The sequence below is a fragment of the Nomascus leucogenys genome, chromosome 19 (assembly GCF_006542625.1).
Source record: "Nomascus leucogenys isolate Asia chromosome 19, Asia_NLE_v1, whole genome shotgun sequence".
Lineage (NCBI taxonomy): Eukaryota > Metazoa > Chordata > Mammalia > Primates > Hylobatidae > Nomascus > Nomascus leucogenys.
The window spans coordinates 63,068,928-63,093,952 of NC_044399.1; positions in this window are offsets into that span (position 1 = coordinate 63,068,928).

Genomic DNA, 25,025 nt, shown 5'->3' on the forward strand with positions numbered 1-25,025 from the left:
CGGGTCTGGGCAGAGCCATTCCACACCAGAGCGTATAAATGAAATCTACCTTCATCTCTTTGGGTGCACAGTACTCCATGCTTATTAGTACAAATAAGAAAGAAAATGGAGCTCGGTGGTATTAAATATCTAGTATATTATCATTCATTTAGTTGTGTTTTAACCACGCAGATTCCAATATCTGGCCCAGTGTTTCCAGATGGCCTCTTCCTACTAAGCAGGATGCACCTGGCCCTGGAACACATGTCCACATGCATCTCTTTTCTCTTACTAGGGGCAGGGAGAAGATGGAGTAGGGGGAACAATAGTCTTCCAAATTAAGAAATGTGATCAAGTGACCAACTCCTCTAAAAAATGCTGGTGCAAATAACCCTGCCGATATTAAACACATTAACAATTAGATAATGGTATTTAGTCTGCATCATTCAATTAGAGACTTTCTCACGCTCAAAAAATGGGCAGTGCCAGATGAAAAAATGAGGTTTCGAAGGCGTCTTCTTATGGGTAGGAGGCAGCTGGCCAGTTCCCAAGATAGACTTTGACATGGAAAGCTCTTTAAGGCCAGGTGAGGTGGCTCACACTTGTAATTCCAGCACTTTGGGAGGCCGAGATGGGTGGATCACATGAGGTCAGGAGTTCAAGACCAGCCTGGCCAACATGGTGAAACCCTGTCTCTACTAAAAATACAAAATTAGCCTGGCACGGTGGCTCACACCTGTAATTCCAGCTACTCAGGATGCTGAGGCAGGAGGAGAATAGCCTGAACCCGGGAGGCGGAGGTTGCAGTGAGCCAAGATGGTGCCATTGCACTCCAGCCTGGGCAACAAGAGCGAAACTCCATCTCAAAACAACAACAGCAACAACAACAACAGCAACAACAACAACAACTCTTAAGCTCTTTAAGAACTGGCATTAACATTTTCTTATCATTGACCACTGAGGGTCGTAGAGATGAATCATGTGGCCTTTCACACTTCAGAGAGAGGCTGTGACTGCCAACCCAGGGGAGACTCCACATTGATTCCTGAGCACAAGGATTCTGAAAATGAACAAACAGCAGACACCAGCCTCGCTGGGACACATACTCATCCCTGGCTGGGTGATTTGCACACGTTTAATTTCTTCTAGGAACAATGTAAACACAAGAAAGGAACTGTTCCTAAGTCTTCTCACCTCTGTCTTCCCATCTAAACAGCAGTGCAGAATAATTTAACAGCTAACATTTATTGCCCACTTAGCACATGTCAGACACTATTTCAGTTGCTTATGTGCATTACCTTATAAAACCAGAAAGAGAAAGGAGCTAAATATAAAAATCTCAATATATATCTGCAAAGTGTAGATGCTAACACAGAAATAATTTTAAGAGGAATAATCTCAACACTTTCCTTAGTAATTTCCCTGTTGCATATGGCACTGAGATATCAACTCCAATTAAGTTGGAAAATTATACTTCTAAATATCCAAAGGCTTTAAAAATCTTTCTTCCATCTAGATTTGGTCTAGGCCTATGACCAGTATAAAAGATCACACTTTTTTTGATTTAATAGAACAGGCAAAACTGAAAAAAGTAAAAGAGCTCATAAGTAATTGCTAAGATCACTGAAAAGGTAGGTTAAATAATCAGAAGGAGAAGCTCATTTGCAGAGTCCTTCCGTGTTGCAGATATGACATTTAGGGGCCCACCAGGCATGCCATCTGGAGGGGGGGGCCTGCACAGAGCCTCCCTGCACATTTCTGTATGGTAAACTCAAACTCTCAACCTTCACATCCCCCTTCCAAGGCTGGAAGGAGACTTGGTTTACTCCCAGGAAAAACACTCTAAGATTGAGGAGCAAACTGGTAAGAACTAGAAATGAAAGCTGCTTTGTATCAACAGTCACATCAAGACAGCAGAGGCTGCTGCATATCAAGGCAACTGGGCTGTTGTAACAGCAACCTAATAGAGGGCTGAAGGAGAGGGAGACTGGGTTCGAGGAAGGAGGTTTACCAGAGCTCCAAGTCAACAGGGGAAGACAATGGTGACCTGCAACAGATGTGACCACAAGGCCCAGGAAAAACAAACTGGCAATTACTAGTCTTGTTCCTCTCTTGGTGAGACTGGAGGGGATTCCAGAAACATGTAATTGAGTAAAAATCAGGGTTGCAAGGAAGCAACTGATGGAGTTCAGGACACAGTATCCCAAAATATGGCACCATGGCATTTGAGAAAACAGCAGAGGCAGGAAGGTCTCTCTGACTTTCCTTTTCCACCCTTCTCTCCTGAAGCAGATCACAAGGTCCTCATGTGAGAAGTGCCCTCCCTATACCCAGAGCAAAGGTGCTTCCTTCTCTCTGAAGACACAGGAGACACAGAGAAGAATTAGAGTAGGTGGTTAGGCAGATATGAGCAGGGTAGGAGAGGGCCCCTGCCCAGGAGTGTCAAGTGACCATCAAGTGATGGTCAGGTGGTTGTTAAACTGTCTTTCCAAAATGACAATAGGTCACAGCTGGCACCAGGGAAAAACAGTCTCCCAGTGGATAGAAAACACCTGAAGCTGGTGATCAGCAGCTTCCTGATAAGATCTCAGGAGTTGGGTGAGCAGGCTCCAGCATGCTCACTAAGAGGCAAAATAGCGGAGTTTAACCAGTATATGATCTTCCTCTGGGGATGTTCAACTGGTAAGGGAAAAATGCCTCAAATTAGCATGTGTACAGCTTCAGTAAACACACTGCACATGCACACTGCACATGCAAGCTGCACACTCTCAAGTGCTGGCAGGCCACTGTGCATGCAGATAGCCCTCCCCAAAGGAAGAATCAGGGAAGAAGAAACACGAACCACTCAAATCATGTCAATATATAAAACCCCAAGTCAGGGGATGAATAGGGCACTTGGATCTCTCCAGTTGCCCACTAGACCCTCATCAAGTGTACTTTGGTTCTGACTTTTTGATGTAGGTGCTCAGGGCTATGAATTTTCCTCTTAGCACTGCCTTATCTGTATCCCAGAGGTTCTGATAGGGTGTGTCATTATTGTCATTCAGTTTGAAGAATTTTTTAATTTCCACCTTTATTTCATTTTTGACCCAACCTGATTCGGGAGCAGGTTATTTAATTTCCATGTATTTGTGTGGTTCTGAAGGTTCCTTTTGGAGTTGATTTCCAGTTTTATTCCCCTGTGCTCTGAGAGAGTGATTAATATAATTTCAATTTTCTTAAATTTATTGAGGTTCATTTTATGGCCTATCATATGGTCTATCTTGGAGAAAGTTCCATGCATTGTTGAATAGAATGTGTATTCTGCAGTTGTTGGATGAAATGTTCTGTATGTATCTGTTAAGTCCATTTGTTCCCGAACATAGTTTAAATCCATTGCTTCTTTGTTGACTTTCTGTCTAGATGACCTGTCCAATGCTGTCAGTGGAGTATTGAAGTCCCCCACTATTATGGTGTTGCTGTCTATCTCATTTCTTAGGTCTATTAGTAATTGTTTTATAAATCTGGGAGCTCCAGTGTTAGGTGCATCAAAAAGTCTGAAAGAGCACAAACAGTCAACCTAAGGTAACGCTTCAAGGAACTAAAGAAACAAGAACAAACCAAACCCAAACCCAGAAGAGGAAACGAAATAACCAAGATCAGAGCAGAACTAAATGAAATTGAAACAAAAAAAATACAAAAGAGAAATGAAACAGAAATCCGGTTCTTTGAAAAGATAAATAAAATTGATAGACCATTAGCAAGATTAACCAAGAAAAGAAAAGAGAAAATCCAAATAACCTCAATGAGAAATGAAACAGGAGATACTACAACTGACACCACTGAAATACAAAAGATCATTCAAGGCTACTATGAACAACTTTACACACATAAACTAGAAAACCTAGAAGAGACGGATAAATTCCTGGAAAAGTACAACCCTCCTAGCTTAAATCAGGAAGAATTAGATATCCTGAACACACCAATAACAACCAGTGAGATTGAAATGGTAATTTAAAAATTACCAACAACAAAAAAATCCAGGACCAGATGAACTCACAGCAGAATTCTACCAGACATTCAAAGAGGAATTGGTACCAATCCTTTTGATACCATTCCACAAGATAGAGAAAGAAAGAACACTCCCTAATTCATTCTATGAAGCCAGCATCACCCTAATATCCAAACCAGGAAAGGACACAATCAAAACAGAAAACTACAGACTAATATCCTGATGAACATAGAAGCTAAAATCCTTAACAAAATACTAGCTAACCGAATCCAACAACATATTAAAAAGATACTCCATGATCGAATGGGTTTCTTTCATACCAGGGATGCAAGGATGGTTTAACATACGCAAGTCAATAAATGTGATATACCACATAAACAGAATTAAAAACAAAAAACATATGATCATCTCAATAGATGCAGAAAAAGCATTTGACAAAATCCAGCATCCCCTTATGATTAAAACCCTCAGCAAAATCAGCAAACAAAGGACATACCTTAACATAATAAAAGCCATCTATGACAAACCCACAGCCAATATAATACCTAATGGGGAAGAGTTGAAAGCATTCCCTCTCAGGACAGGAACAAGACAAGGATGCCCACTCTCACCACTCCTCTTCAACATAGTACTAGAAGTCCTAGCCAGGGCCATCAGACAAGAGAAAGAAATAAGCGGCATCCAAATTGGTAAGGAGGAAGTCAAACTGTCCCTGTTTGCTGATGATATGATCATTTACCTTGAAAACCCTAAGGACTCCTCCAGAAAGCTCCTAGAACTGATAATTCAGCAGTTTCCAGATACAAGATTAATGTATACAAGTCAGTAGCTCTTTTATACTCCAACGGCAAGTTGGAGAATCAAATCAAGAACTCAACCTCTTTTACAATATCTGCAAAAAACATAAAATACTTAGGAATATACCTAATAAAGGAGTCAAAAGACCTCTACAAGGAAAACTACAAAACACTGTTGAAAGAAATCACAGACAGGCAGGGTGCGGTGGCTCACACCTGTAATCCCAGCACGTTGGGAGGCTGAGGTGGGTGGATCACGATGTCAGGAGTTTGAGATCAGCCTGGCCAACATAGTGAAACCCTGTCTCTACTAAAAATACAAAAATTAGCCAGGCATGGTGGTGGGTGCCTGTAATCCCAGCTACCAGGGATGCTGAGGCAGGAGAATTGCTTGAAACCAGAAGGTGGAAGTTGCAGTGAGCCGAGATCACACCACTGCACTCCAGCCTGAGCGAAAGAGCGAAACTCTGTCTCAAAAAGAAAAAAAAAAATCATAGGCGACACAAATAAATGGAAACACATCCCATGTGCATGGATGCGTAGAATCAATATTGTGAAAATGACCATGCTGCCAAAAGCAATCTACAGATTCAATGCAATCCCCATCAAAATACCACCATCATTCTTCAGAGAGTTAGAAAAAACAATTCTAAAATTCACATGGAACCAAAAAAGAGCCCACACAGCCAAAGCAAGACTAAGCAAAAAGAACAAATCTGGAGGCATCACACCACCTGATTTCAAACTATACTTTAAGGCCATAGTCACCAAAACAGTGTGGTACTGGTATAAAAACAGGCACATAGACCAATGGAACAGAATAGAGAATCCAGAAATAAACCCAAATACTTAGAGCTAACTGATCTTTGACAAAGCTAACAAAAACATAAAGTGGGAAAGGACACCTTTTCAACAAATGGTGCTGGAATAATTGGCTAGCCATATGTAGGAGAATGAAACTGGATCCTCATCTCTCACCTTATACAAAAATCAGCTCAAGATGGATTAAGGACTTAAACCTAAGACCTGAAACTATAAAAATTCTGGAAGATAACATTGGAAAAACCCTTCTAGACATTGGCTTAGGCAAGGATTTTATGACCAAAAACCCAAAAGGGAATCCAATAAAAACACAGATAAATAGCTGAGACGTAATTAAACTACATTTTTGCATGGCAAAAGGAACAGTCAGCAGAGTAAATAGACAACCCACAGATGGGAGAAAAATCTTCACAATCTATACAGCTGACAAAGGACTAATATACAGAATATACAAGGAACTCAAACAAATCAGTAAGAAAAAAAACAATCCCATCAGAAAGTGGGCTAAGGACATGAATAGACAATTCTCAAAAGAAGATATAAAAAATGGCCAACAAACATACGAAAAAATGCTCAACATCACTAATGATCAGGGAAATGCAAATCAAAACCACAATGTGATACCACCTTACTCCTGCAAGAATGGCTACAAATCAAACAATAGTAGATGTTGGCATGCATGTGGTGAACAGGGAACACTTCTACACTGCTGGTGGGAATGTAAACTAGCACAGCCACTATGGAAAACAGTGTGGAAATTCCTTAAAGAACTAAAAGTAGAACTACCATTTGATCCAGCAATCCCACTACTGGGTATCTACCCAGAGGAAAAGAAGTCATTATTTGAAAAAGATACTTGCACATGCATATTTATAGCAGCACAATTCACAATCACAAAATCGTGCAACCAACCCAGATGCCCATCGATCAATGAGTGGATAAAGAAACTGTGGTATATATATATACACAATGGAATACTACTGAGCCATAAAAAGGAATGATTTAACAGCATTTGCAATGACCTGGATGGGACTAGAGACTATGATTCTAAGTGAAGTAACTCAGGAATGAGAAACCAAACATTGTATGTTCTCACTGATAGGTGAGAGCTAAGCTATGAGGACACAAAGGCATAAGAATGATACAATGGACTTTGCGGACTTGGGGGGAAAGAGGGAGGGGGGTGAGGGATAAAAGACAACATACATGGTACAGTGTATACCACTCGGGTGATGGGTGCACCAGGATCTCACAAATTACTACTAAAGAACTTACCCATGTAACCAAATACCACCTGTACCCCAATAACTTATGGAAAAATATAATAATAATTTAAAAAGTGTACTTTGCTTCCTTTCATTCCTGCTGTAAAACTTTTCAGTAAATTTTCATTCCTGCTCTAAAATGTGCCTTGGTCTCTTGCTCTGCCTTAAACCTACTTCTGCCCCTTAGCTGAATTTTTCCTCTGAGGAGGCAAGATCCTTAACCATTCATGGGTGGCAATAAATCTAAACAGGCCCTGCTAAGTCCCTCTAGTCTACTACCATTAGATCACACCCCCTTTGTCCAGTCGTACTTCCTGCATGACTGTCCACTCTTTATCAAACCTAAGCACAAAAATACACAGGTTTCCTGATTTTTGAAATCTTCATTTCTGAAGATTTCCCAAGTCACATGAAATTTACATTAAATAAATATGTATGCTCTTCTCTTGTTAATCTGTCTTTTGTTATTAAGCACCTCATCCATAAACCTAAGATGGAAAAGAAAGAATTTTCTTTCCCCTACACAGACAGACAGGCATCTGGCAGGTAAATGCTGGGGCCAGGTCAGGTGGTTAGAGCCTGAGGCTTCCTGCCAGTGCCTGGGACTCAGGCTGTCCCCTGAGTGAGGGTTAGCTTGAGGGACGGAGGCTCCTGGCTCACAGAGGATGCCTCCATGTGGTGTGGGCCTTTTCAGGATAAAACTCAGGTGGCATTCTGCAAAGATGGACACCCACCTGGCCTGAAGGAAGAAAGGAGGGCACTGCTCTTTCTCAATGGCCCCCAGCCACCCTCCAGGGAAGGGATAACACATCAGTGCCTCCAAGTGAGGTGAGTGGGTTGACTTGATTTGTATTCTTCAGATTGAGATTGACCAGGAATTCTCAGTATTTCTGTAACTGTACCACTTAAATGTTTCATTTGACACTTTATGCAAATTAAAGTGAATAACAATCCTGAGGCAAGTATTTTAACTATTCCCAAGAGTTTAAGAAAAGGGCACTTTGTGGACCAGGAATATCCTGTGAAACTAAATACCTGCTGGAGTTCACTGAGGTGGGTGGGGGAGGGAGTCACAGAGCAAATGGGGGAATTCTTTTTCACCATGTTTTGTTTCCAGCGTGTATATAAACAGTTGGAACAGCAGCGAATCCTCTGTTGTAGAACACTTTTTTTCGTTTGTTTTTTGAGACAGGGTCTCACTCTGTTGCTGAGGCTGGAGTACAGTGGCACGATCACAGCTCAATGTAGTCTTGACCTCCCAGGCTTAAGCAATCCTCCCACCTCAGCCTCCCGAGTAGCTAGGACTACAGGTATGCACCACCATGCGCAGCTAATTTTTGTTTGTTTGTTTCATAGAAATGTCTTGCCATGTTGCCCAAGCTGGTGTAGACACTTTGCTTTTACTTGTACTCTTCTCTCTAGCTGATTTGCTTTTTCCTCCCCTTAGTGTCCGAATCCTGGTCGTCCCTCAGTCCAAATGCCACCTCTTCCATTTGAGGTTTCCCTTGTTTTCACAGCTGGAAGAAACTTTTCCTCTCTCACTTGTCTCCAGCTTTCATGCTGTTCCCATTATAAACCACCTAAAAATACTAGCTGACTTCCTAAAATTTTTATTTAAAATCATTATTTATGTACACATCCGAGCTCTCTTCTAGACTGCTAGGTCTTTAATATTTATTGAATAAGTATATAGGAGGTCAAAAAGTTTTGGAGGAAATAGAAAGTATAGAAAGTAATTGAGAAAGTTTCTTGATCACATAAATATGTAATATGTTTAGAATATAAATGAAAATTCTCAACCTAGAACTCTCTGAAATTTAGTAATATAGCATTACTGTATCAAGTAATGCTGATCAAATCAACTTGTCCCAATAAATAAAAATGCTACTTCATAATTTAACAGATTTGACCTGCTGAATGATTCATGCAAAGAGCACTTAATTAAGAGCCAGGAGAACTGGGTTGTAGACCCTGATCTGCAACTAACTGGTTGGGTGACTTCAGATGATACATTTGACCTATGAACTTCCTTTTATTCTATCTTGTAGAATAAAATGGTTGAATGAGACGATTTTAAAGATAATCTTTAGGTTCTTTAAAGATGCTGTGATCCCATGGAATACTATGCAGCCATAAAAAAGGATGAGTTCATGTCCTTTGTAGGGACATGGATGAAGCTGGAAATCATCATTCTCAGCAAACTATCACAAGGACAAAAAACCAAACACCGCATGTTCTCACTCATAGGTGGGAATTGAACAGTGAGAACACCTGGATACAGGAAGGGGAACATCACACACCGGGGCCTGTCGTGAGGTGGGGGGAGGGGGGAGGGATAGCGTGAGATATACCTAATGTAAATGACGGGTTAATGGGTGCAGCACACCAACATGGCACATGTATACATATGTAACAAACCTGCACGTTGTGCACATGTACCCTAGAACTTAAAGTACAATAAAAAAAAATAAAGATGCTGTGATCATAGAATCAGTATTTGTTGATTGCACTACCCAACAAATTTTGCCCCACCACCACCACCAAACGCTAGAAGGTAAACTGTCAGGATGGTGAGTAAGGCCAGCTCTGCAGATACTTGAGAGAAGACGGTTCCAGGCTGAGGAAACAGCAAGTGAATGTTCCCGAGGTGGGACAGCACCCACAGTGATCAAGGAATAGTCCTGGGGGGTGATGTGCCTAGAACAGAGTGAGCCAGGCAGAGATCTGTGGGACATGAGGTCACAGAGGTAGCCAGCAGAAAGCTTATGTAGGACTTTGTAACAATGGTGAGAGATTAAAACTTAATCGAGATGACATGGGAAGTGTTTTTCAAGCAGAGAGTGTTATTATCTAGTGAGTATCAACGCTCTGCCTTCTGTACAAAGACTAGGCTAGAAGGGGAGGGGACATTTGGAAGACCATTGAAATAGTTCAGGTGAGACCCATCCATATGGTAATGGTGGGGGTGGTGAGAGGTGACCATATTTGGGATATTCTCTTGCAAACTAAAGACAAAATTCTGAGTCCACCACTGACTGAATGGATCCCCTCTTGGCCAAGGCAACCCCAGAAAAACCCTAAAAACTGAATTCCCAGCCATGAAGAGATGGGAAGTCAGACACAACTCATTATACCCTCTCCGGAGCTTTTGGAGTTTAGGCACAAGTGACCAGCATTAACGTTAAAATAGAAATCAAAAGACTGCTACAGTGGACTCTGAGACAAAAGATACCAAATTATAAACAGGGCCTAAGGTCAGGCAAGGCAAAGGTTGAGTCACACCCCCTTAGAGGTCACTCTGACCCAATGTATTGGTTAACAGAAATCCTTATCTGAAAACATTTTTTTTTTCTGCTGGTTCCAAAATTTTAGACAAAGCCTTACTCCTTTAATGAATTACAAATTAAAGAATCTCTAAATCCAGCTATAACCTATAAGTCCGAACTTCAACATGTCCTCCCTTCGGGGGCTAAGCCAATGTTATCTTTCATGTATTGAGTTATGTCCTTGCTGTAACTCCCATCTCCCTAAAATGTATAACACCAAACTAATGAGACTGCCATGGGCGCATTTTCTGAGGACTTCTTGAGATTGTTTCCTGGGTCATGCTTACACACATTGGCTCAGAATAAACGGTTTTTCCGTTAACTTTTTTTTTTTTTTTTGAGACAGAGTCTCGCTCTGTCACCCAGGCTAGAAGAGTGCAGTGGCACTATCTCAGCTAACTGCAAGCTCCACCTCCCGGGTTCAAGCAATTCTCCTGCCTCAGCCTCCCAAGTAGCTGGGACTACAGGCGCACACCACCACGCCTGGCTAATTTTTTTTTTTTTTTTTTTTTTGAGACGGAGTCTCGCTCTGTCGCCCAGGCTGGAGTGCAGTGGCGCAATGTCGGCTCACTGCAAGCTCCGCCTCCCGGGTTCACGCCATTCTCCTGCCTCAGCCTCTCCGAGTAGCTGGGACTACAGGCGCCCACCACCACGCCCGGCTAATTTTTTGTATTTTTAGTAGAGACGGGGTTTCACCATGTTAGCCAGGATGGTCTCGATCTCCTGACCTCGTGATCCGCCCGCCTCGGCCTCCCAAAGTGCTGGGATTACAAGCGTGAGCCACCACGCCCGGCCAATGTTTTTGTATTTTAGTAGAGACGGGGTTTCACCGTGTTGCCCAGGCTGGTCTCGAACTCCTGAGCTCAGGCAATCTGCCCGCCTTGGCCTCCCAAAGTGCTAGGATTACAGGCATGAGCCACTGTGCCTGGCCAACATTCTTAATATCGAGCTCAGTTTGCTAAAAGTTTGGATGCCAAGTGTGTGTGTGTGTGTGTGTGTGTGTAATACATATATAGCTATCTGCATGTATATATACATATTTATATACATTTGTCAAAGATGTCTCCAAGATTTGGAGTCTGAGCAACTGAGAGAGCTGTTCAGTAGGGTGTTTGGAGAGTCAACACTAAGAAAGACCCATAAATCAACTGTTTTGGTTGAACTGCTGAGCTTTTGTGAACAAACCATGGAAATATGGTCAGAAGCAGAGGCTTCTACAAAGACAGCTGGAAAATGGAGTAAGAATAGCCAGTTCTCATTAACCTGGCACTGAAGTAAACATTCTCTCACAAATGCAGATTTTTTTTCCTAATAAGGTCCTAAACAGTTAGAAATATTTGGAACTAAATTTTCATGTATTTTCTATCTAGCCAGTGTCAATAGGTTCCAGCCAAAGACCACCAGGAACACACCTATAGATGAATAAGTTAGATCATTGCTTGTTACCATGCAGGGTCCTCATAACATCCCCACAGAGTCTAGCCAGCTCCTAGGTGCCGGGGCTTGCTTACAAGTAGGGGCTCCTTAGATGAGGTCTTTTCACTAATGGACAGTCCTAACCTTGAAATTAATTTTATGGGCTAATAATAACAATTATGACTGGACATTTGACACCACACTCCTGGTGCATGTAATGATCTTTACCAAATATTCCTCATGTATATTCCATAGCTCTATTGATTTTGTTAGACTCCCATTCCCTTCAAGAGATGACGATTGGAGTGTAGAGGGGGATGAGGTGCCTGTTTGGTTATTAATTGGTAGAATCCCGAACAGTGAATTACATTAATGAACAATTGACCCAATTAGATGGCAAGATGATGAGTATACCGAATGGCTAATGACTAGTTTATTACAACTGTCTTAATTGATTAGAGTAAGTCAGCTCATCAACAATTTGCTCTGTTGCCTTCATATTTAACCATACTCTCACTTAATGCAAAACACAAAAGCACATCACCTGGATGGTTACTTCATTCTCCCCATTGCATATGCACAACCTATTTTTATTTTATCTTGATGGTACACCCATGATGACAGATGCAGTGCAGTACTTGGTGCTTTGCATATTTTGAAATGATCAGAGTATCATCCTTGAAAATAATTCCACCTTCAATTTGTGCCTCCAGGGACACAATAGTTTATTCACGTAAGAAACAAAAATGTCATCCATCTCTGTTGGCTTCACCCTCTGACAAATTGCCTCACTGTTTGAGACTTTCCCCTTTCTGCCTGCCCCTATATAAGATTAATTATATTCCTCTGTGTCACTCATTCTCTCCACCAATGTGTTCATTTTCTACTAACTTTATCCACTGGTGTACTTCACCCCCCAGTGTTCCTAGGGAAGCCTGAAATTAACATAGCCTTTTTTTAATTACTTGGTTGTTCCAGGGTAAACCATCCCTTTGTGTATATCCAGAAAAGTATGTACATCATTATCTTCTGGCTCCCAAAGGTCTTCTCTCCTCATTAATCCTGTAAGTGATTTAGTTATTCTTCAATTTAAATAGAGACATGCCCAATTTCCAGTCAGGACAAATAAAATGCGTGATTTCTGTCACCTCCACCCTACCCTTAGTTTAATGTGCTTAACTTGAAAGTTGCTGGCAAACAACCTCCATCACTTTTGTAAGAGCAAGGAAATTCAATCCTTAAGATGCAATGGTGGTAATTCTCTTTTGTAGCTGCTGGCCCAAAGTGAGTTCCTGGGCAGTTTTCACGGAAAAATATCCTGCCCAGGGTTCTACAAAGAAACAGTATAATTTAGTGAAAAGAGCCCTGCAGCTGGAATCAGAAGACCCGAATCCACATTTATCTTAAGTGTGTGACTTTAGCTGCATCACCTAATGTTTCTGCTAGTACAACTTTGGCAGCCAGGAACAGACAACCCTAAGTCACCAGAATGTAAATAATAAGATTTATCATCTGATGCACTATAAGTAATGTGAAACGGGCAGGTTTAGGAGTGCTGGCCCTAGGCTCTGGATCTGTAGTTTCCTTGGCTTTGTCCTTTTTTGTGTATTGGGTTCATCTATAGGATGGCAACAAGATGGCTGCAGCAACTCCAGCCATCACATTTAGATTCAACAACATCCCGAGGCAGTACAGTGACTATCTTCTTCTCTTTAAAAACAAGAAGCCCTTTTCCTAGCAGCTCTTGAGCACGACTAACTGGCCAGACCACATCACAAGTCTCCCTTAAGCCAATTATCGGTGAAAAGCATGAGGTTGCCACAATTGGCTTAGACCAGTGGTTTGAACCCTTGGCTGCATATTAGAATCCACTGGGGAATCTTTTAACTATCACAATGCCCAGAGCATACCCAAGACCAATAAAATCAACCGCTGGGGGCAGAATCTGGTATCAATATTTTATAAAATTCCTCAGGCTGCTGATGTTGAGAACCACTGGCTAAGAGTAATTAGAATCTACTCATCAGTTTCTCTTAAATTATAAGGAAGAGAGTGGATTCTTGAACAGTATCAGGTTTCTGATGGACCAAATGAATGAGGAAAAAGATGATGGCTAGGGAACCATTATCTGCTTTCCTTCAATTCTCAGAGGCACAACTGTGAAATTGAAGCTAGTACCTGTTGTACTCATCTGCCAGGGTTGATGTGGCTCATTGTGAAATTTTAAGTCATATATATTTATATTTATATATACATTCAGATATGCAAATATAGACATATAGATATGTGAATGATTGTTCTTATTGCTCTTGTGCCCTAAGTGGACAAATGTCCAGGAGGTCTGGCCAGAGTTCAAGGCTCTCTACCATTTAGCCAAGTCAGGTTACAAAAGGTTAGTTGGTTTACAAAGATCAAACACATGGAGAAAGGTAGGCAAACATAGGCAGTTTTTTAAAAAAAATCTATTTCCAATTACTGACTATTCAGCAGCTTGTAAGTAAACACCCAGACCAGTGATTCTCACACTTTTTTTTTTAGACAGGGTCTCGCTGTCACCCAGGCTGGGGTGCAGTGGCGTCATCATGGCTCACGGCAGCCTTGACCTCCTGGGCTCAGGTGATCCTTCCACCTTGGCCTCCCAGGTAGCTGGGACTACAGGTGCACACCACCACACTCAGCTAATTTTTTGTGTGTAATTTTTGTAGAGATGTGGTTTCACCATGTTGGTCAGGCTGGTCTTGAACTCCTGAACTCAAGCAATCCACCAGCCTTAGCCTTCCAAAGTGCTGGGATTACAGGCATGAGCCACCGCAACTGGAGGTTCTCAAACTTAAGGCTGCATAAGAATCACCTGGAAGGCTTGTTAAAAGTGATTGAAAAGCCCCACCCCCAGAATTTCTAATTCAGTAGCATTCAGTAGCAAATGGTATTTGTAATATATTCCCAGGTGATGTTGATACTGCTAGTTTGGGAACTTTGGAACCACAGTTGGCATTTCTTATCTCCATTAAGGTCAAGGTACTCAAAGTGTGGTCTCGGGGCCAGGATCTTCAGCATTATTGAGAGATTGTTAGACATGCCAATTCTCTGCTCCCACCCCAAACCTACTGAACCAGAAACTCTAAAGGCTAACAGCCCTATCCCAGAGTTTCTGATTCAGTACCTGCAACAAATCCTCCAGCTGATGCTGATGCTTGCTAATGTTTGAGAACCACTGATCCTTCCTGGCTACACATTAAAATCATGGAATTAAAAAAATTATAAGACCTGGGCTTCACTCCTAGGCATGCCTTTTAAAAATTGCCCAGGTGGTTACAATGTGCAGCTAGGGTATGAGAACAGCAGTACCTCTCAACTTTTCATATGCTAATTACTTGGGATCTTGTTAATAGGCAGATACTGATGCAGTAGTCTGGAATGAGGCTTGAGATTCTGCAATGTTAAGAAGATCCTTGAATATGTGGCTAATGCTACTGGTCTCCCAGCCATAGTTTGAGTAGCAAGGATCTATGTAGATGATTAACAGACTCCCTCCACTCCCACCTCCATGCTGCTTTAGTGAATTGACATGCATCTTTTTTTTTAATTGATTTTTTTAAAATTTTATTATTATTATACTTTAAGTTTTAGGATACATGTGCACAACGTGCAGGTTTGTTACGTGTGTATACATGTGCCATGCTGGTGTGCTGCACCCATTAACTCGTCATTTAACATTAGGTATATCTCCTAATGCTATCCCTCCCCCGTCCCCCCACCCCACAACAGTCCCCAGAGTGTGATGTTCCCCTTCCTGTGTCCATGTGTTCTCATTAAAACTTAAAGTATAATAATAATAAAATTTAAAAAAAGAAAAAAATCAATTTAAAATTAAAAAAATAAGATGCATGTCAATTCACTAAAGCAGCATGGAATCTACAATGAACTCAAACAAATTTACAAGAAAAAAACAACCCCATCAAAAAGTGGGCAAAGGATGTTAACAGACACTTCTCAAAAGAAGACATTTATGCCGACATGCATCTTTTGAGACGCTTGGCTTTTTTCCAAGCATCACTGAGAAACAGAGTGTAATCTAATGGGAAGCTTTAAAGCCTCTTCTCGTACATAGCTAAGCTGATTGCCCACTGTGTCCCTGCTCTGTGGTTTTCTGGGTCTCCCTTCAGAATGAAGAGGTTGGCTGAACCCACACAGCTGCAGCCCCATTGCTCCAATCAGAATCATCCCAAACTCCCACACAGATTCCTGCAGTTGCTCTCTCTTCTCCTTGCCCATCCCAGGATGTGAGCAGTGCCTTTTTCTTACCAAAAAGTCTGGCATCCCAGTGACCCTAGAGGGCATAACATCTTTGAGGTATTTAAGGCGAATCATACGCTTTTACCCTACCCTGATGTAACCAACTACATTTCTAATTATTTTCATGGGGGAACCATAGAGTTGGCTCTCCATATCCTTGGAACCCATGGATACAGAGGACTCGAGTATCCTGGGATTTTGGTATCCTTGCAGGCAGGGATCCAGGAACTAATTCCTTGTGCAGACGACTGTACTGACCTAATGTCAGTGAACAGGTGAACTTCAGGAGACCAGGTGACCCTTGTATTCTGTCTATGGGACAGGCATAAGACTGGGTTATTTTTTCAATACTAGCAGGACGCAGAGGATGCAGAGTAAATAGGGGGATGTAGGCATGAAGAAATTTGTCATTACTATCATTTTCAGTAACAATGAAACTAGGCTGAATCTTCAAGGGTCATCGTTCATGCCTCAGTTGTGCAGTTGAGCCCACATTAATAAATGAGATGATTTCCACATAATCCAGATGATTAACAGAAGAAATAAATCATAAGTGATGGGTGTGTCTGCCTTCCTCTGAAGCTACCTGATGCAGACCTGCTCGTCTCTAGCTACAGGCTCAGCTGCATGCTTCCTGACAGTGACCCTCAATGTATGGTCCACTGACCAGCAGTGTTGTCTTGGGAGCTGGTCAGGTGGCCACACTTGGAGTGACTTTGCTCTAGTAGGTATTCAGTGATTATGTATGCAGCACGGTTGAAATGTACACATTCTACTCATATAAGAAAAAAATCACTGTGCTTAATAAAAGTAGAGGGTAAGGGAAAGGAGATAAGACTTAAACTCACCACTTACCATTTAATGGCATTTTAGTTCCTTCTGAATGAAACAGTCCTCGCGGTATCCCACTTGCTTGCCCAGTCTTTCCGTTTATTCTCCTTCCTCCTACTCTTTCTCCAGATGGCATCTAGGCATCCTTGGTAGCCCCAGTGGCCTTGTGACAGCAGTGGGAAGAAGGCTTAGTTCCCATGTACATCCATGTCCTGGAGCTCTCTGCGGTTCCTCCATCCCTATGGTGATGGTGTCCTTGGGCTTCCTCTGTCTGTGGCAGCTGGTACGCGCCTAGTCTATCTGCAGGCCTCATGTCCTTTCTGGGTGACTTAGTCCCACCTTGGTTCTCCTGAGGCCAGCGGTCCTGGTAGCCCCCTTCCATCCTCTGTCCATGTCTTGGTTTAGGTCACTCACCCCAGTGTCAGGGCACTGTGCCCCATGCCTAGATGGCCCCGTGGTAGGTTTTCTGCTGGTTTCCTGCTTTGCTCCTCTCTGCCCCCTTGGGACATCCTCTGGGACCTCTTATTTCCATGATGTTGTTGTTTGGCTGCATAAAGAGCTTCTGGATAACTAGTTCATGGGCTTTTAGAGCCCAGAGAGACACACAAGTACTACCTCAGGCCCTCTCTCTTCTTAACGTCCCATACTCAAGCCTCCTCTTTGTTACGGCCATGGCCATGCTCTGTTGGGGTGGCAATAGGCAGAGCATGGGGTTTCCTTTGAGGTCTGTGACTGTCCCTTGGTTCTTCCCTCTATGACCAAATGCTCACTCTGCTTATGGCAATATTTCTTCCACCTTGCCTGTCTCTTCCCTCAAGTTCCATCCCAGGAGGGAAGGAAAGCAACAGCACTGGCATCATGTCTTTGCTGCCCTCCCCTCACTGGAAGTCCAGGACACATTCCTGAGCTGGCATTTACTCAGCCCCAACTCCTAGGCCATGTGGCAAAATGGCCAGAGGGAAATATAATGCAGATTGGGATGAGGAAAGTTAAAAAGTTTTTTTTGCTTATACAAATTGTTTACTGGTAAGGAATACAGAGTTCTAGTCTTCTCTGAGCTCCTCTGTTCCTTGGACTTTCCTGTTAAAGTAGAAACAGAAAACACAGTGCCTATCAAACGGAGAGGGCTGCGGGTTGGGGGTTACATGATCACTACCTCAGCAAGTATACTTGGAAATAGTGATTATAATAGGCATTTTGTATTTGTGTTTATCTACACAGTAGCAAAAAATCAACTGGCTGTGGCTGGGCATAGTGGCTCACACCTGTAATCCCAGCACTCTGGGAGGCTGAGGCGGGTAGATCACAAGGTCATGCGTTTGAGACCAGCCTCGCCAACGTAGTGAAACCCTGTCTCTACTAAAAAAAAAAAAATACAAAAAAATTAGCCAGGTGTGGTGGCTGGCGCCTGTAATCCCAGCTACTCGGGAGGCTGAGGCAGGAGAATCACTTGACCATGGGAGGCGGAGGTTGCAATGAGCCGAGATCACGCCACTGCACTCCAGCCTGGGTGACAGTGTGAGACTCCTTCTCAAACAACAACAAATGAAACAAACTGGCTGTGCGGGTCCAAAAACATAGTTTCACATTGGGAATGATGCCTGTTTGATCTGTTACTATATCCCCAGTGCTTGTATCTGGCACACACTACCAATAATTGTGTGGAATGCAGCAAACATGGAGAGAGAGAGAGAGCCTAACAGACGTGGAAGTGGGTGAAATAACCCAACAGCTTTAACAGTGCAGATGGAAAGAAAATCCTCCAGCATGGAAGGAAAATACATCCCATCACCCCAACCATTTTCACTCAAGACAGTCAATAGACTAGTCCAGGCAGAATTCGGTGATGGTTTAGACGTGGGTATCCTAATTATAATGGATTTTTATTTTTCCTTATTTTACCAATTCTGCTTTTATTTCCCCTTCTTCAGCAATATTTTCTTCCCTGTGACCAACAGATTGCAACTTCAAGATAACTATATTTCACTTAACATAAAATAACATCTTTAAATCAATCCCTGTGATTAGGGATGCTCTATTTAAAAAAAAAAAAACAAACAAAAAAAACACTTGGCCGGGAGCAGTGGCTCACACCTGTAATCCCAGCACTTTGGGAGGCTGAGGCGGGTGGATCACAAGGTCAGAAGTTCAAGATCAGCTTGGCCAACGTAGTGAAACCCCTTCTCTACTAAAAATACAAAAATTAGCCGGGTGTGGTGACACATGCCTGTAGTCCCAGCTACTTGGGAGGCTGAGCCAGGAGAATTGCCTGAACCTGGGAGACAGAGGTTGCAGTGAGCCAAGATCGTATCACTGCACTCCAGCCTGGGCGACAGTGCAAGACTCTGTCTAAAAAAAAAGAAACACTCAATGAAGTTCAGTAGGTTGAGGCAACATGCATCCACCCCTTTCCAGTGGACCAAAATCGTACATCCCACATCCTTATTTCACCAATTAAAATTTCAGAGTACTCATCCTCCTTTTTTTCCCCTGATTTTGTATTACAGGGATTCTTCCCTATTCTACTAGCAGATACTACTGGGATGCTCAGAATCACAGCCATCTGAATCCTGTATTTTCCAACTAAGCTGGAATGAAGGGCATCCACGGACCACATGAAACACTCCTCACAGCTTCCATATGTCCCAGTGCAGTGAACACCAGGCATGGCCCACAGCAGGCAGCCCCTGCCCAAGGCAGCATGTGGAAGTGGATTCTGGTCTTCAGGGCTTCCAGCATTCACTTTTGTTCCCCATCTGTCTCTCTTCTCGCTTAAGTGGACCTCCGAGTTAACCAAGCTCTTCCTTCTCATGTTTTACAAATTGGCAGTTGTCAACCATGAGTTCTCAAGTAATATTTTTACTATTGTGGAAAGGTAACTAAACTTCCCCCTCTCTCTGTTTCAAGCATGGTGGTTACAGGAGGTCCGGGAATTAGAAGCAAGTGATTGTCTCACGGTGTTACTCATTGCTGGCCAACATCGTATGTCAGTTATGCTCTGGCTGCAAGTAACCAAATATCCAAAAAAAACTCAAACCATGTTACTTAAATAAAAATAGGGTGGCAGAGTTGAACTGGGGCTCACTGGTATCGGACCTCAGGTTGCCTTCTCTGTGATCCTCTTGGTCATCTTCTCCTGGCCACAAGCTAATGTGGGTGGTAGCTGCAAGCTTGGAGTCCTCATATATCAATGTTCAAAATGGGAAAGGAGGACAGGGCTTCTTCTTGTGCAAGTGTCTCTCTCTTTTATCAAGGAAGAAAATCATCCTCAGAATCAAAATCTTTTTCTTCTAGCATATTTCCCTCCTTAGGTCCTAGAAGCTACGAATGGATCATAAATCAGTGCCCTGGCCACAAGGGATCCCAGGAACATGAGATTCAGATATTGTCTTCTTCTATACTGCTTGGTAGGTTCTGTACTAACCATGTCTTTTATTTCCTATATTCTGATGCTTTGGTATCTGGGGACTTGCTGACCCTGGGGGGACTGCCCTTCCTAGGGTTAGCCAATTCTTGGAGACAACTCTCCCACTTTTCAATGTAAACCCACCGATCCAGAGCCCACACATTTCTAACCACATCCTTTATGGGGCTGTAATACTCTGGACCCCTCTCTATCTGCCCTAATCACACTAGGAAATAGCCCCTATGTCCCAGACCTCACTGAAATTATTCAAACTTGCTAATCCTAAGCCTGCTTGCCTTGTCTTGCCTGTTCCTTCCCGGAGAAATCACAATAAAGACTCTTGCCCAAAACTCACCCTTAGTCTTGTGACTCAGTCAACCCTGGAGCTTCCCTGTGTGGCGCCTCTTGCATGGTTTGCCCACTTTTGGGAACTGTGAGTAACAAACTATCTTTTCAATGGCAGTTTTCTCCTGATTAGTCAGCCTTACTGAACCTCAGATTTTTAATTAATACATTATATTTCAGAACAGGCTTTCCTGATAACAAACCCTTCTGGAAGAGTTTTTCTCCTTCAGGGAAAAATAATAAAAGAAAGTCTCTACCTTTCCAGATAAAATAACGTTTTTCTAATTATTTGTTGCTGCATGACAAATTACCCAAAGACTTAGTGGCTTAAAGCCACAGTGATTATTTTACTACCTCTCATGGTTTCTGTGGGTCAGCAATCTGTAGGATTCAGACAGGCAGTTTGGGTTCAGGTTGCTCACATGCCTGCTGTCAGGTGTGCCTGGAACTGCAGTAACATGGGACTAAAGACACTCAGTCGGGCATTGTGCTATGCACATGCATTATCTCCGTTATTCTTTTATAGCAACGCTTTGAGATGGGTACTATTTATTAACATGATTTTACAGATGGGGCCATAGACTCACAAAGTAATTCATCAAGGTTATGTAGTTGGTAAATGGCATCACTGCTCAAGAAGGAAGCCCCTCCCCCCTTCATTTCCCATCACACTGCTTCATTTTGATGTCTTTGTAGTAGGAGAGGTTTGAAACCATCCTGTGCGTTCAATTTTTTTTTCTACATTGTATCACATCCCCAGCCGAATACAAAGTCCTTGAGACCAGGTGTGTTGCTTAGCTTGTTCACTTCTTTATTCCCAAAGGCTAGAGCAGAGTTTCGTACATTAAATGCGCTTAGTAAATAGTTGTTGAATGAAGCATACAGCTTGGGTTTGATTGTCCATCCGACTAATGGGTCTGATAAGTCGGTCCTGTCTGCAATGACTCCAAGCCATAGAAATGACCCCACCTGCCTGAAGGTGGTTATTCCTCAGATTTGACTCTTGGGCAAGTCCCTTTTCCCATCGCTGGCATTTCTTGTATGCACTTCCGGTGGCTTGTTCCACCAATGAAGCCTCACTTCCCTTCATATAAGGCTCCAAGTTCAATGGTGATTTCTGCATTACTGAGGATACATGACGCTGAATCCTGCGGGAGGACAGTTTACTGCCTTCTTCAAATGTAACAGTGGCCAGGCGTAGTGGCTCACGCCTGTAATCCCGGCACTTTGGGAGGCCGAGGTGGGCAGATTATGAGGTCAGGAGTTCGAAACCAGCCTGGCCAATATGGTGAAACCCCATCTCTATTAAAATTACAAAAATTAGCTGGGCATGGTGGTGCACACCTGTAGTCCCGGCTACTCAGGAGGCTGAGGAAGGAGAATCACTTGAACTCGGGATGTGGACTTTGCAGTGAGCTGAGATCACACCATTGCACTCCAGCCTGGGCGAAAGAGCAAGACTCTATCTCAAACAAACAAACAAACAACAAATTAACAGTGACAAATGGGAATTCAGAATCCATCTCTGCCATTCTTTCTTTTTCTCTTTTCTTTCTCTCTCTTATTCTCAGTTCTACCCCCAGCATGATACCGAGCTTTGGCAATGCTGGCGTATATGGTACAGGTTCTCTTTCTCTATGCTGTCTTACGTTCTGCATGGTCAAGTTTCTCCACACTAGCATTTGTGAAAGGGAAGGGGTGGCATGGGCCACATTAGGCCCCAGGGAGAGGACCCCAGACATCCTAGCTCTTCTTCCTAAAATACAGAGAAGTATGCCCTTGGGGACCAACATCCTTTTATGATCAGAGCGAGAAGCCTGCGGGTGAGTGTATTGGCATCGTGGCACTATAACCTTATAATAGCTGCTCTTTGTCCTCACAATAAACCTCTAACCCAACCTTCATTTCACATGTGACAGCGAAGTCTCTTTCCTTTCATTACTTTCACTATAGAGTCAGGTTTCCTAGGCCACCATATGGCATACTTATACCTCGTGACATGATAGCAGGGCTTCATATATTGTATTGAGCTTCCTCAGGGACAAGATATTTTGTCAGGGGAGAAGGACTGATATCCCCAAGCTTCCTGTGGTGGTCATTCTAGAGGAATCCCTGTTTGCTGCTACCATACTTTTTTGGACCATTACAGATTCCATCTCAAAAAAGAATTCTACCCAAACTTTGTGGAAGGTCCAGATTTCCATAGCTTTCTGGGACATGCTGAATAAATTGTATAAGATCTTGCAGGCAATTACTTTTCATAGAAAGTCTTGGGCCAGAAAAAAATAGCATAAATCCGGCTGAAGCATTTCAAAATCTGTAAGAAGAATAAATTCCAGACAAGGGCCATGGAACAGTAATTCTCTTCAGACACAATGGTTCTCACCAGCAAAATATGTTCCCCTTCCTATGTAGAAAAATGGAATCACTGAAGGAAAGAGCCTGGAGGGTCTTTGAAGATCATCCAACACAACCCCTTCATTTTCTTTATGATTTGAAGAGGCAAAGCATTTGGTGTGAGGTTACAGCGTGAACTAGTTGCAAAGCAGAAACTGGAAAGCACAGGTCCTGACGCCTGGCCTAACGTACTCTCATTTTGCCAGTCAGCCCACTGATCTACCATGAAGAACTCTGAGATTACAGCACATTAGGAACAAAAAGGAGGAGGGGCTTTTTAGAAGAACAGCAAGTTCACTTTACACTTGAACGAACTGCTCCAGATAGAAGAACTCACACTTTAAATGTATATTGAGAATTCCCAGCCTGCCACTCGTTCTCCTAACTGGGCATCTTCAACCTTTCTTGTCATCAATATGTTGGCATTCTCACGATGGTGCGATGAGAACTGGAATAAAGAAGGCATTGAGAGATCAAGGAACTTCGGGAGCCTGGCAAACCACTTGAGTGAAAGAAATTGAATATAAAAGGAGTGGTTTGGGCTGTATTGTAGGGCAGGGCACATGTTCCTGCTCAAAATTGTAAAATGCTGTGTTGGACATGTACAACCCAAGGCAGGCTACATATGACCAGTCTGTGACCTCTGCTATGGCCACATAAGAAACTTATTACTGCTGATATTTCTCCTTAACAAAGGAGACTTTGTGACTTTGTGGAACTTGAACTTGCCCTTTGCAAGCTGGAGGATTTGACACCATGACCTTATAATGCCAGACACTTTCTTCCACATTCATCCAGGCCATAGACCATCCACTGCACCCTGAGGACTTGGCCCTACGACCCAGGCTGGAGAACAGGAATATAAAATGAAGGAGGTGGTGGGCTCCTGGCGACGATGTAATTCGGACTGGCACTTTGTGTTTCATTTACCTGACATGGGAATTCAGGCCACCTCCAACCTAGTCACTTAGGGAATGCCTTGGAATGTACCCTGGGAGTGTATTCACAGGAAGTTTTGTTCCAGGTCGTTTGTAGAAGCAAATCGCCTCTGGAGCCACCTGGTGGGGTGGTCCAACCCTGGTATTTTCTTGGAGAATGTGAAGTCTCTGTTGGGGCTGTCTTTCAAGACTATCCAAACTGCCAACTCTTGAGGTACCAAAGAATTCCCTGCATTCTTCCTTGATGCCAAGCAGAAAGAGCATAAGCAGAGAGAAGGTCCCCAACATTCAGCTGTCTCAGGTTCCCTAGGTCTCACTGGAGACTGGAAATCTCCCTTGGCTGCTGTCTGTCAATCCTCTCTCTGCGGGGCTGAGATCTTCTCCTTGGAGTAATATTAGTAAATAGATATCACATTGTTCTCTCCATTTTCCTGTCTTATTTCCAGGCAAACATAAATTTCTTCCTTGCAGGTCACCTCTTCCCATGCAAATCAACTTCTTAAAACATATGGCTGAGAGCTGCTGGTGGCCCAGCCCTGCAAACAGTACTGGCCTTTGAATTCCAGTTTAGGCTCATCCAGGAAACCCCCCATCCCAGTACTGTCTGGAGAGCTGTGGTTTGACCGAAGCCCTTGCAGTAGTGACCTCCAAACGGGATGCACTCTCTCCAGAGCGAATGCCTGACAATCCATTTGGGTGAGAGAAGAAACAAATAGAATCTCTTTTTATCTTGTATCTAAATAATTTAGAAAGGGATTGCCACTATATAATATTGTGATTGACATGGTACATGTACATGATTTATGAACAAAAATATATGCACTAGAGGTTCCAGCTTAATAATTTTTTTTTTTTTGTCTTGGGACAGTCTCGCTCTGTCACCCAAGCTGAAGTGCAATGGCACAATCTTGGCTCACCGCAACCTCTCCCTCCAAGGTTCAAGTGATTCTCCTGCCTCAGCCACCCGAGCAGCTGGGATTACAGTCATGTGCCATCACACCTAGCTAATTTTTGTATTTTTAGTAAAGACAGTGTTTCACCATGTTGGCCAGGCTGGTCTCAAACTCCTGGCCTCAAGTGATTTGCCTGCTTCCGCCTCCCAAAGTGCTGGGATTACAGGTGTGAGCTAGGTGCCCGGCCAAGAAAACATTTTATTTCATTTCATTGACTGCTGTCTTAGAGCGTGGCTTAATGGTATTTTTAATAAAAATCAAGC